This window comes from Mya arenaria, chromosome 13, assembly GCF_026914265.1.
Source record: "Mya arenaria isolate MELC-2E11 chromosome 13, ASM2691426v1".
Lineage (NCBI taxonomy): Eukaryota > Metazoa > Mollusca > Bivalvia > Myida > Myidae > Mya > Mya arenaria.
Window position 1 is genome coordinate 49,879,749 of NC_069134.1, and position 13,520 is coordinate 49,893,268.

The window sequence follows — 13,520 nt, forward strand, 5'->3', positions numbered from 1 at the left end:
TTTTTGATGACGGGTTGTATTATAAGAAAACCAGCTCATCAAAACGTTTGCAAGTTGTTAAGAAAGGGAAGACAGATGACATCATTCAGAGCATGCATGCATCAGATCACGGAGGACATTTGGGAGTTTCAAAAACGTAAGTTTGATATAATGATTTCATTATCATGACCAAAAAGGAACTTGTGATTCCTGTGAGCCTGTGTTAGATATGACATTTAAGATTATTTAAATTAGTACGAAAGCTGAATAACAAAAGCGTCAAAACGTGACTGAACTCGTAATAACGAGATAAATATCTCGTAAAAACGACTAAGTATCTCGTTATAACGAGACAACTATCTTGTTATTAGACTTGTACGGATTATGACGGACACGGACACTGAGAGCGAACAACCGACAGGCAGGGGATACTCTCAAAGTTATTTCATGCTTTAAAACAGTCATGTATGTATAAATAAGGCGTATCAGATGAGTCGTTTTACAAACTAACATTAAGCTCTAGATCTTTGTATCAGTTATGATTAATTTTCGATTATAATAACTGTAAATATATTGTGAGAACAGTCCGAACGCAATATTTTGGTTTTCGCTGACAAAACCATTATACTGAAAAAGGTAAAGAATATATAACGGTACTTGATTTTAAAGTTTATAATATAGGTGAACAGGTCTTTGGATCATTCCATTATTAGATAAAACTGAAATAAAGTGTTTTGTCTATATATTGTCCGCTTTTCATGCCAATAGTAAATGATACTGGTTTATTTTGATATGCAGTGTGCAATATTAAAGTATAGTCCGTTTAAAAAAGCTGATTATGAGATACGAGTTTATTGTCAATAAATAGGGGTGTAATGATCGGATGACTCCAGGTAAATGTTATTGTTTTGATAAGTATTTTATTTACTTGATGCATTAGCATATTCACTTTAATTTAATTGTCCTCTAAAATGCTCTGTACTTAATGAAATTACAGATATTAATTTCTCATATAGAGTCGCTGGCCCAGTGGTATCGTTCAGATCTATGACGATAGCGGTTGTGGGTTCGAACCTCAAGTGAGGAAGTTTTTTTTATGCCCCCCCCCCCCACAAAGTGGGAGGCATATAGTGATTGCACTGTCTGTCCGTTCGTCCGTTCGTTCGTTCGTCCGTCCGTCCGTCCCGTTTCGTGTCTTCGTCATAACTTCTTAACTGTTGAATGGATTCGAATCAAACTTCACAGAATTGTAAAGCACCATGAGAAGGTGTGTCGCGTCCAACTCTCAGTTCCCCAGGTCCAAGGTCAAGGTCACACTTAAAGGTCAAAGTTCAAATCTTTCGTGTCTTGGCCATAACTTCTTTACTATTGAATGGATTTGAATCAAACTTCACAGAATTGTAAAGCACCATGAGACGGTGTGTCGCATCCAACTCTCGGGTCCCCCAGGTCCAAGGTCAAGGTCACACTTAAAGGTCAAAGTTCAATTTTTTCGTGTCTCAGCCATAACTTCTTTACTATTGAATGGATTTGAATCAAACTTCACAGAATTGCAAATTTTGAGTTCAAACATTTCAAGGTCAAGGTCATCCTTCAAGGTCAAAGGTCAAATTAAGGTCAATGTGCTAGGGGGGCATTTGTCTCTTACAGTGACAGCTCTTGTTATTTCATTTTTGGAAAGAATTACATAGTTTGTATTTAGTAATGTTATGTAAAAATCTAAATCACGAGAACCTCACTTATCTCGATTTTGCATGTATAATTCAAATAAGGTCCGAGTACACATAATAAGTAGACAGTATCCTCCAAGTAAACTATAAGAATGCCAGGAAAGTATTTGAATTCCGCCGAAAAGGAAAAGGTTGTATCTGTGCACTTATGAGGATCGAACCCATGATCATAACATGTGTAGTGTTCCGCATTCTTCCATTATACCACTACGCCACAGTCATTGAAAGTTGCTTATGTAAACTCAAAACTAATTCTAATAATTCTATCGTCATTTAGAACATTTAGAACAACATGTATTGGATTTCAACTTGTCTCAGGTGCATCCATGGCTAGCTTTATTTTTAGTAATGATACTACAGTGAAACTTGTAATAGGTGACTTTCCGTGAGACCTTAACAAAAAGGTCACGTATGACTGGGAGTCTTTTAATTCAGGTCCACTAACGTCAAGTGTTTCAATTTATTATTTGTTCTTGTAAATCCTGATGCCTGTCTTTTTCTTGGATTATGGTATTTAAATTGATATAAGATATTCCCTATTTAGAATATGTATACGTATTTGCATTATTATTTGTCTAATTCCTTTTTACTTGTTTTGCAAGCCATTTTGTCTGCCGTGATATCATATTACTGCACATCGGTTGAGTTTTCAAATCCCGCGTTTATTCATCGGGTAATGGATAGGTTTATATGAGATTATATTTCCATCATATTTTATTATTGTTTGGTAATACTAAAAGGAGCAGGGATTTTGAAATTTCGAAATTTTAATTAGGTTGGTAGCTCCAATTCGATTTTCTCACAAGAAAAGTTGTTCGTACGGATTATATAAAATGAACTCGTGCATCCACAGATCGTCCAATTTTGGACATATTAGAAGTTATGGTTAAATTGACTTAACTCAGATAATAAAAGAGAAAAATAAACATTTTTGCCATAGCACACAGTAAAGTTAACACGCTGGTAAGAAATCCAAGATCCGAAGCGCTATATGTTAATGACTGAAAAATGCATGAAATTCGTTTAATTAAGCCATATTATCATCACGGGGTGCAAACATTACGGTCGTTTGTGGCGTCAGACAGGGAGTCTTTTAATTCAGTCAGTGACTTTATATAGATTTTTTTACGTCAGGCGGTCGTAAACAGGGTCGTATACGGCAGGAAGTTGTCTAAATCAGTGAGTCGCTAAGGCAAGGTTGACTGTATTTTGGTAACTTATCTGGACTAATAGTTATGTTTGCTTTGTTTCAGATGGGAAAAGATTTCGACTAGGTTTTACTGGAAAGGATGTTTCGAAGATGTACACACGTTTATACAGAACTGCGACAACTGTCAAAGAAAGGTGAACCTGAAGAAAGCAAAGAAGCCACTGCGACCTATCACAGTTCCCGCCGAGGCTTTCAAGCAAGTGGGCATGGACCTTATAGGTCCTCTAGAAACCTCTTATCAGGGTAAGTTTTGTCTGTCGGTTTGTTGGGCTGCTTTGGTAGACCCTGGTGACTTTGACTCGTAGACAATATATGTCGGGGCATTGTGGTGCCGCATAGCGGTGTTGCTGCATAAAGATGGTCAAACAAAATTATGCGGCGATTTTCAACGCATGCAGAGGGCATGTTTAGGCGGCAGAAAGGCCCCCTTTCGCCGCATAAAGAAACCCATTAAAACATAAACGATAATTACTAGTTACTTCTATGAAGTTTCAACCAGACCAGGATCTAGTTTTATGTACTCACTCTCTCTTCCTCTGAAAAAGTCTTAAGTTCCGAAGGTCATTCCATCTTAAGTGGGGGCATATTTTATTCACTATACATTATATAGGGAAAAAAATTGTGAACGCAACTTCTCCTACACCGCTTGGTGGATTTTGTTCAAACTTTCACAGATGATCAACCTTAATGTGTAGATGATCGTAAAGACAGGAATTTTGGCTGTGATTGGTTTTAGCAAAATTATGGCCTTTTGATGTTTTATTCACTATACATTATATATGGAAAAAAAATTGTGAACGCAACTCCTCCTACACCGCTTGGGGGATTTTGTTCAAACTTTCACAGATGATCAACCTTAATATGTTGATGATCGTACAGACAGGAATTTTTGCTGCGTTTAGTCTTAGCAGAATTATGGCCCTTTGTTGTTTTATTCACTATACATTATATAAGGAAATATTTGTGAAGTAATAATTTTGGTATTAATATACTTATTAATTTCATATTTGAACACAACAAAGCTTTGAACTGGACCTTCAAAAAATTAATATGAAGATAACCTTGGCCTCTGAATGACCTTGACCTTCAAATTTAAAGCCTCATAAGGCCTTTGTGTTTGGAGTGGCTGCCACTATTTTTGTGACTAAAGTATACTAAAGAAATTATATATTTTTCAAGTTAAATTATATAAGAAATAACTGTTTTCTTAAAGCTTTTTAACAGATTTGTATATCCAATAAGCATTATAAGGAAAACAAAATATTTTATTACCTCCCTTAATTCTTTTTACTATATGTTTACATGTAGGATAATTAAAAGTGAGTGTTTCTTTACGTTTTATTGTTGACATTCCCTATTTAGACAAATGTTAAACCCATTTTTAACATAAAAATAAAAGCCTTATGGGACTTTAAAGTTTGAAATTTCCCAAAAGTGACTAAAACTTTGCTATTTATTTATTAGTTTTCTTCATGCTTGAGCACAACAACCTTTTTAAGACAAACTTAATATGCGCTAAAGATCAAATGATATAACATGTTACTAAGCATCATGTAGGGGTGCACCAGTGTCCTATGGACACATATCTAGTTGTTTTATGCGTGGCATGTCGCCGCATAAAGGTGGTCACCCTCTATATGCGTTGAAAATCACCGCATAAACGAGTCCGACCACCTTTATGCGGCAACACCGCTATGCGGCACCACAGGGCATAATAATGTTATGACCCCCGTAATAATACTATGACTGGGGGTCATAATACTATGACCGGGGGTCATAATACTATGACCGGGGGTCATAATACTGTGACCGGGGGTCATAATACTATGACCGGGGGGTCATAATACTGTGACCGGGGGTCATAATATTACGACTCCTCCACACATAGGAAAATGAGTCTCACACAAACCACTATATGAGGGTTATTTTCTGTGTGAGGCAGAGTCATAATATTGTGCCCCCGGTCATAAACTGTGACTGGGGGTCATAATTTTACATCTCCCCTACACATAGAAAACGCCCTTCACATAGTACCAACGGTTGCACTGCTCATTTTTAGTCACTATTATGCATAAAAGTAATGATGCGACTCATATTTCTATAAGGATCAGTTTGCTAAGTTACAATATACTTATATTGATAAAATCACCATGTCCAGTCTTCACGTGGTTTGACGGTGAAGTTAATGCTAAATGATGGTGGAAAACAACCTACTGGGTATTTCACCTCTGTACCACCGTACTCATTTGAAACGTTGTAATACATTGTAGTCAGTTTAACTTGAGATTTTTAGTTACTGGAGCGGTAGAGACGTATCGGTAATGCACCTGTTGAGTGGTGGTAAACTGAAATAGATTTTACGCAGTTTACGATTAGTTACAAGCAAAGCGACCGCCCATGTGAAACAGGGCCATGTGCGAAAGCAACTGCATTTCTTTTTAAGCACTGTAAATATATGTCGTATTTTTACGGGAAAACCATAGTTTATTAAATTAAATTTTGATAGTTCTGTATTTTTACGGGAAAACCATAGTTTATTAAATTAAATTTTGATAGTTCTGTAACTTAAACGCCGTCGACGGTTGCCAGCTGATATGTCAATGTACCAGCTGTTTATGACCTGTCAGTCAAATATGATCAGGCTTATTAGTCCCCTACGAGGACTATAGGAATGCCCTCCGTCAGTCTGTCCGTCCGTCCGTCTGTCCGTCCGTCCGTCCGAAAATCTGGATCCCGCGATATCTTCAAAATACTTAAAAAAAATTCATGAAACTTGGAATAGTGATAAAGGGCAATATGGAGATTATGCACGTCTTTTTATTTATTTATTTTTTTCGTTTTTGCGTCCGTCTGTCTGTCTGCTTTAAAAAACATTCAACACATCTTTAACCTAACTGGATTCCACTATATCTCCAAAAGTACATTGAATTTTTTTATGGAACTCCCCTACCGGTGTAACCGAGATAGGATTGCCCTCCGTCCGTCTGTCCCGTCTGTCCGTCCGTCCAAATTTTGTTTCCGGGCTATTTCTTGAAGACTATTGGCCAGATTTCAATTATTTTTTTTAAGAGTTATAGCATTTGACTAGCAATTTGCAATTTTCAAGCGAAATGAATGGGGGATTTTTTTCTTAAAGTAGTTTGTATAGAACATATCAACTGTAAACTTGAGAAAGATATTATTAAGAAACAGAGTAGTGCTTTTTTATTTTCCTTCCATTTTTGTCGAGCCCACCTTCGGTGAACTCGACCCTTAGTCGCCAGGTTTTGATGTTCGCTATATGTGCGTGCATGTGTCCGTCCTGATTTTTACGGACCATAACTCCAATTTGAATGAAAATGGAGGAATTTCTGTAAAAACTTCACACAAGTGATCACCTCCATGAGTTCTAGTTCTGCGCGCATGAACTGGGTTTATGGGTCAAAGGTAAAGGTCTTCTTAGAGATCACTGATAAATGCTTGTGCAGGGCATATCTGGTAACTGCATGAAGAGATTTTTTTTACTATAACTTCACACAAATGTTAACTACCATGAGATCTAGTGTCGCACGCATCAACCAGGTCTCCAGTTAAAGGTAAAGATAACAGAGGTCATTAGAAGTGCTTTTCTAGAGGATATCCTATATGCATGAGGGAATTTTTATGCAACATCTTAAAACTGCGATGCTGGCCCGTAGACATGCAGAATGAAATTCTAGTTTCTATGCAAACTCAAACTTGAAAAGAAACATCTATCGGCTGGGGATATACTAGTATTGTCTTTGACAATGCATCGTTGATTAAAATAAGTATTGTAAAATGCTTACATTTATACATTTCAGGAAACAAGTACATTGTCGTTATAACAGAATATTTGACAAAATGGGTAGAGGCAGAAGGGATTCCAGACAAGTCATCTGAAACTGTACTATCAGTATTCACAAAGTTTGTCACGACACATGGTTGCCCCAGCGTATTAATAACGGATCAGGGGAGAGAATTCTGCAACGACTTGAATGAAAAGTTTTGCAAGCAGTTTGGGATAGAACATAGAATTGCATCAGCATATCACCCACAAACAGGAGGACATACTGAAAGATTTAACAGGACTTTGTGCGATATGCTTGTGCACAGTGTAGATTTGTCGCAGAAAAATTGGGACATTAAGTTACCATACGTACTGTTTGCCTATAGAACGTCTAAACATGAGTCGACGAAACAAACACCATTCTATCTTGTGTTTGGAAGGCACGCACGCTTACCAATAGAACTAGACTTAGCAATGCAATCGGATGATAACCAAGACTCTGAATTGTCACTAAAGGAAAGAATAGACTCGTTCATTAAACTGTCGTGCAACAGAAAAGAAGCATCGTCCAATATTAAAACGGCACAATCGAAGCAGAAGAAATATTACGATTCTTCACTACCTAAAGACGATACAGCAGGTTTTGAAGTCGGCGACCAAGTCCTTCTTCATAACACCAGAAAATTGACGAGAAAAGGAGGGAAATTGGGTCTAAAATGGAAAGGACCATTCAAAATAACAAAAGTAACTGGAAAAGGCACTTATTTCCTAGAAGGAATGAAAACAAGTGTAAGTGGGAACAGACTGAATCGCTATAGGCAGAGTAATGACGATGCTGCTACAGATAACACAGAAAAGCGACCAACTGAAGGTCCAAAAGATGACCACAGTCTAATAAACAAAGAAACAGGAACCCAAGCAAACGAGAAAGCGTTTGAAAGACCTGCAAAAAGAAACGATAAATCTGACGACTGCAATCTCCCTCCAAAAAAGAGAAGAGTATCGCGAGAAGATGTTGCAACACAACCTACCAATTCTACAGAATCTACTAATCAAGAACCCCAACCATTTCAATTCAGACCATCTAATCAAGAATGGCAGGAACAAATCTCGAGTGTATTTAAGTCGGCAGTCAAAAACACGTATGCATCCGGTCCAGACAAATATATACGACGAGACGCCAAACCTACTAAAACTGTAAACATGCGTGGGGATGGCAATTGTTTGTTTAGAACATTCAGTTATTTAGTTTTTGGCGTACAAACACACCATAGCTTGATAAGGCAAGCGATTGTTGACTTCATGAAAGAAAACGAAACTCTAATGAAAGGCATTACACGTGATTCGGTTTCCAGATATCTAGACACGTCAATGATGGCCTCCGAAAACACTTGGGGAACAGAAGTGGAGATATTTGCTTTTGCAACTCTCACCAGAAGCGTTGTGTATGTTTATTCACAGTATGGCAGTAAGGAACAGTGGCGTTGGTTAGAATACAAACCGTTAGGCCTCATTGGTGGTAATTTAAGGGGTCGAGCAGTGTACATTCAGAATTCCAGCGACCATTTTGTCCCGGTGCTAGAGGTAGATGGCGAAGAGTTCTCAAGAAAGCCATACAAACGAATTCGGAACCACATTCCAGAAAGATACCACGCCCTTATAAGTGATGACATATTAGATGCTGCTTTAGTGAATTGTTACGCAGACGAAGCCTTGCTATTAAAACTTGACAAAAGTGTAAAGACTGTATATGTGAAGGCTTTTACTAACACGCCTTACAATGTAGAAGGGCTGCGTGGGTTATCTGACGAGGTGGATGCAAATATTTTCAATATAGTATGTGACTGGAGCGATGTCGAAAACATACTTAATTGATAAGTGACACGTGCAAGAATAAATCAACAACTCAGTGGAGAACGATACAATTTATGCTAAATTTGGTTTAACATATTGCATCTGATGAGCATAACAATGCGTGCTAAATATACCTTGTGTGATTTACTAACTAAAATAATAGCTTAAGATATAAACATATGTGACATGTAGTTTTACCAAAGCACAGGTCAACACCCTGGGACGTTTTGTTGGATTCGCCTCTATATTCCATACAGTTTTAAATAAAAAGTCCTTTCGTTTATGAAATTGTCCTTATTATATACCGAACAACACTCCCGAACCACGGATATATAGGATCTCACATGAGTTGTCATATGATATAAGATTTTATTAAACGAGCTCAAGAAAATGTTACATAGCGAGCCTCGGGCGAGCTTTATAACATTTTCTTGAACGAGTTTAATAAAATATTATATTTTTTGACAACGAATGTGAGATTCGTTTTATCACATGACTTAAAACATAAAAATAAAACATATAAAATAAACCCTTTTTAACGCTATGAGTACGCACGCTTTTCACGCCTTTTTTCTATATGGAATGTATTGGCGGAAATGAGTCACGTCAAAGTTATATTACACGTGTTAAATATAAAGAAATTCGTAATGATTATATTACATGAAAAACAAGCGATGTCATGTGATAAAATCAGATCTAGCAAATTCAACGATAATGCTACCAAGACCCGTATCTATATTCACACAAAAGTAAAAACACTCTAGAGGCCACATTTTTATATGAATCTTTATAAAATTTGGTCAGAATGCTAGTTAATTCGAGTGAGTTTAAAACTGAGTCATATTAGGTCAAAATTAGAAGTATGTCCGTCCGTCTGTCCGTTTGTCCGTCCGTCCGTCTGTCTGTCTGTCTTCCGGTAATGTCAAACACCCCGGGGACGTAGACATGGTTGCGCGTCAAAATCGCAAGAAGGTTTAAAGAGTAGTTTAAAAAGATTTAAAAGAATGTTTAAAAGGGTTAACTAGAAATACATTCTGCATGCCCACGGGCAGATGTCGAGCCCGCTTTGTAGGTTTAAATTTTCACAGAAAGATTCATAATGGACATTTGTGAAGATGAAAGAATGATAATGACCTTGACCTTTGATATTGTGACCCCAAAAACAATAGGGGTCATTTACTCAATATGGGTGATCATCCTATCAGGTTTGGCAGCTGAAGGTTGAACAATAATTAAGTTATTGAGCGGAAACCGTTTTCAGTTTTAAGGTCTATGTAACCTTGAACTTGTTATTTGACATTTGACCTCTAAGTGTGACCTTGACCTTTGCCACAGAGACATAATTTTTTCGCGCGACACACCGCCTTGCCATGGAGAACATTTATGCCAAATTATATTAAAATCCCTCCATCCATATAGAAGTTATGCTCCGGACACGGATTTTGCGCCGACTCCAAGTGTGACCTTGACCTTTGACGAGCGGATCTGGGTGGTGTGCGCGACACGTCTTCTAATTAAGGTTAAAATATATCTCAAGTTAATGTTAAATTCCTTCAAAAAATGAGCGAGATATTTCGTCACGCAATCTGATTGGCACATACGAAATAAACAAGTCTCCGTGACGTCATATGGGCTGGCCACCGCTCTTCCGAATAACGGACGCGATCGTCGTGTTAATAAGATGCAATCGATTTTCTTAGAAGATAATCCAATAAATCGACTATTATTCTTTTGATATAAGTAGAAATAATATAAATGATAATATAAATATAAGAAATGAACGCCTTCTCGCTATAGTTCAACGGGTATATGAATACAACAAGTAGCGTGCATAGTTAACGTAAACCCTTCGGGGTTTACGAACTATGCACGAGACTTGTTGTATTCATATAATCGTGAACCGACGCGAGAAGGCGTTCATTTCTTAAATATAGCTGCACTGAACTGCTCAGGGGTAGGGAGGAGGGCAACAGTAAGTGGTAGGTTGTTCCAATGGTACACAGTCCTGGGGAAGAAAGAACATTTATGATAATAAGAGGTTGCTGTAATTAACCTGTAACTCAGATCTTTTGCATGAATTGCTTATCCTTTTTGTGCTAAATGATTTCTAAAACCACTTTTCGAATGGTCATGAAAAGAAAAAAGGGATAATATTTTTAAGTCATTCATCATTGCTAGTTCCATTAATCTGTGTGGGACGTTTAATCACTATACAACTTTGATGACTACGAAAATGATTCAAATCACTAACAAACACTTGTCACTTACAGTGCACTTACAGTGATTCTGCTTGTATAATTAATAATTATTTAATTTCAATCGCAGAGAGGTTTATATAGTTGACTCCTAATCCAGTTGCACAGATTCGATTCTTAGGCGAGGAAGCTATCGAAGTATGTTACATCAGATCAGGATTAGACGAGTTCTGGTAAGAAGTCCAACGATACTAGATTGAAATCCAGCCACCCTCGCCCCCTGAAAACTAGCTAGTTCTGTGATTATAAATATTTTTGATTGTTGATATTCAAACAGGCCGTAAATTACAACAAGTAGTTGCGTATTTTGTTGATGGAACGTTCCTATGCAGTCCATCGCCTATGTTTTAAATGATAAACTGAGCAGCGCACAGTTTGTATGCCTGTCACCCATACACGACCCTGGTAGGCGTCGAACTCACAACGGTGAGGGGCAAGTGATTCTCGGTCGGAGACTTTAACCATTTTTTCTTTCCACACAAATAGGCATCGGTAGTGGTAATCCCTGAAGCTTGGATCAATTCCATCTAACTGCGGTCAAAAAAAAACGTGCAGTATGGACGCATGCACGGACGGGTGCCATCTCTCCTCCGATGTCTATGGATGAAGATAATTATGTTGTGCAAGTGTACCTTAGATAGGTTAGGTCAAGGTTTGGATTGGGGGGGGGGTCCTTATTCTATAGGGGGTCACATTTCTACGTGAGGGGTCATTTTTCTACGTGTGAGGAGTCATAATATAATGACCCCCCAGTCATAATATAATGACCCCCCGGTCAATATTTTATATAAAATAATGACCGGGGGTCATTATTTTATATAAAATAATGACCGGGGGGTCATTATTCTATGGGGGTCACTTTACAACGTTACACCGGCAATTTGGTGTTTGAATACATTAGCGGTAATTGAGATCTTTTAACTCGACATTTTATATGACATTTAGTCGACTCGTTCTGTTATTGTACATACATGTTATCGTAGTTCAGAATACAAGCTATATTTTAGTCATTGAAATACCAGATAGGCAATCTTTAAGTACTAGGCCTCTTCTGCGCACACTTTGGTTCAGATTTTGCGTTCACAATATGTCAGAGTCTTAAACAGTTAGATGACCTGAAGTTATATCTTGATGATTTAGAAAGGCTCGTTCGCTACGCTCACTCCGCTTATTCTTAATCATTTAGAATTTACCTGAAATCTTACTTTTACACAGATACGAACATTATTCGAAGCATGCGTTATTTTACGGACATAGTACATAGTCATGCTGATACGAGACAGTGTGATGTTATACCAACCTTGTCGAAGGGATTTGATTCATTATCCGATGTGAATAAGTTATCGTTAATATTTTTAATGTTATGGAATATATCACAAGCAAGCTTAGCGAGCGCCGTGATATGTTCCATATCATTCAAAATAATTTATTCTCTATGCGTGCAGGTATTGGGCAGGTATTGCGCTGAATTTGATAGTAACAACTACAGATTATGTGCATCACAGAGACATAACCAAAATATCAATTTTAAGTAGCATTATAAATCTTCAATATAGAGAGGGCGTCCTGGACAACATCTGTTAGTTTGGATTTCGTTACAACGTACATATGTCGAATTTTAACGTGTTTTATTGTCTGGCTATTTACCACAGTCAGTGTCAGGTAGCTCCGACGTGTTGTTATCAACCACCGAAAACACCTCTTTGTTAACAGCACCTTTAAAAATGAATTGTATAAATGATGATGTTCAAAAGGCACCAGTATGAAGCAATATTATAAATGAGTTTTATCAAACATAACAGTATATATTATATTTTCAACATTAACTCCACTTTAATGATACACCCCTCTTCAACATTAATTTTGACCAACGATTTACTTACTTTCAAAGCATCTTTTCACAAACAGGGTACTACCGATCGAGGAGAGTCGACGCACTGAATTGTCAAAAAAACGTCGATTTCACAACGACGTGAAGTCTACAAGAAATTGCGTTGACGGTGAAGCCCCAGCATTCCTCCACGACTAAAAGATCCGGGTGTGGAAAAATAGCTGATGTGACGTAGCACAGCTCGGCGCATGCGTCGTCGGTTTCATACGGATATTCGACGTCGTTTTCTGGAGTGAAATCAGTACTGGTGTCACCCATGGTATTCTGAAATGTTTTAAAACCTGCACGGCCCTGAAGAAGAGTAGTGAAAAATTGTATTCGAGCAGACTTGTTTTAAATAAACCATATATTTCTTTTGTTTCCATTATCCTCTTGGGTCTTTTGAGAAAGTGTTTTTTTTTATCTACGAAACTTTGGAAAATATTTCGATCCATCGTTAAAAGATATGTTAATTGTTTCCTGCATAATAAGCCTTAGCATCGGTTGAAAATCGATGAAAATGTTGGTTCTGTCGTATCACGCAACCGTACAAATCAAAATTTGTACGTTGTGAACATGACTTATGCACCAGTCAATTGTAACCACGCCCCCAGGTCCGGGGAATAGCGGGGACGTTGACTCTCGGTCCAGCCAACCCCCGCCAAATGCCCTTGCACCCAAGGGACCCTAGGTAAGGCCCATTCCCCGCTATATTTTGCGCGAAGCCAAAACCACCGCATTCACCCGGCACTGCGGGGCCACCTGAAAGGTAAAAACATGGCCCATTTCTCCGGCTATCCCCGGTAAACCCTCGGACCTGGGGGGGGGGGGGCGT

The 13,520-nt window shown here is 37.9% G+C and overlaps 1 pseudogene; it reads right to left on the bottom strand.

Annotated features, from left to right (window-relative positions):
- LOC128215333 (uncharacterized) overlaps positions 1 to 13,520 on the bottom strand; it is a 38,091-nt pseudogene that overhangs the window by 9,906 nt on the left and 14,665 nt on the right.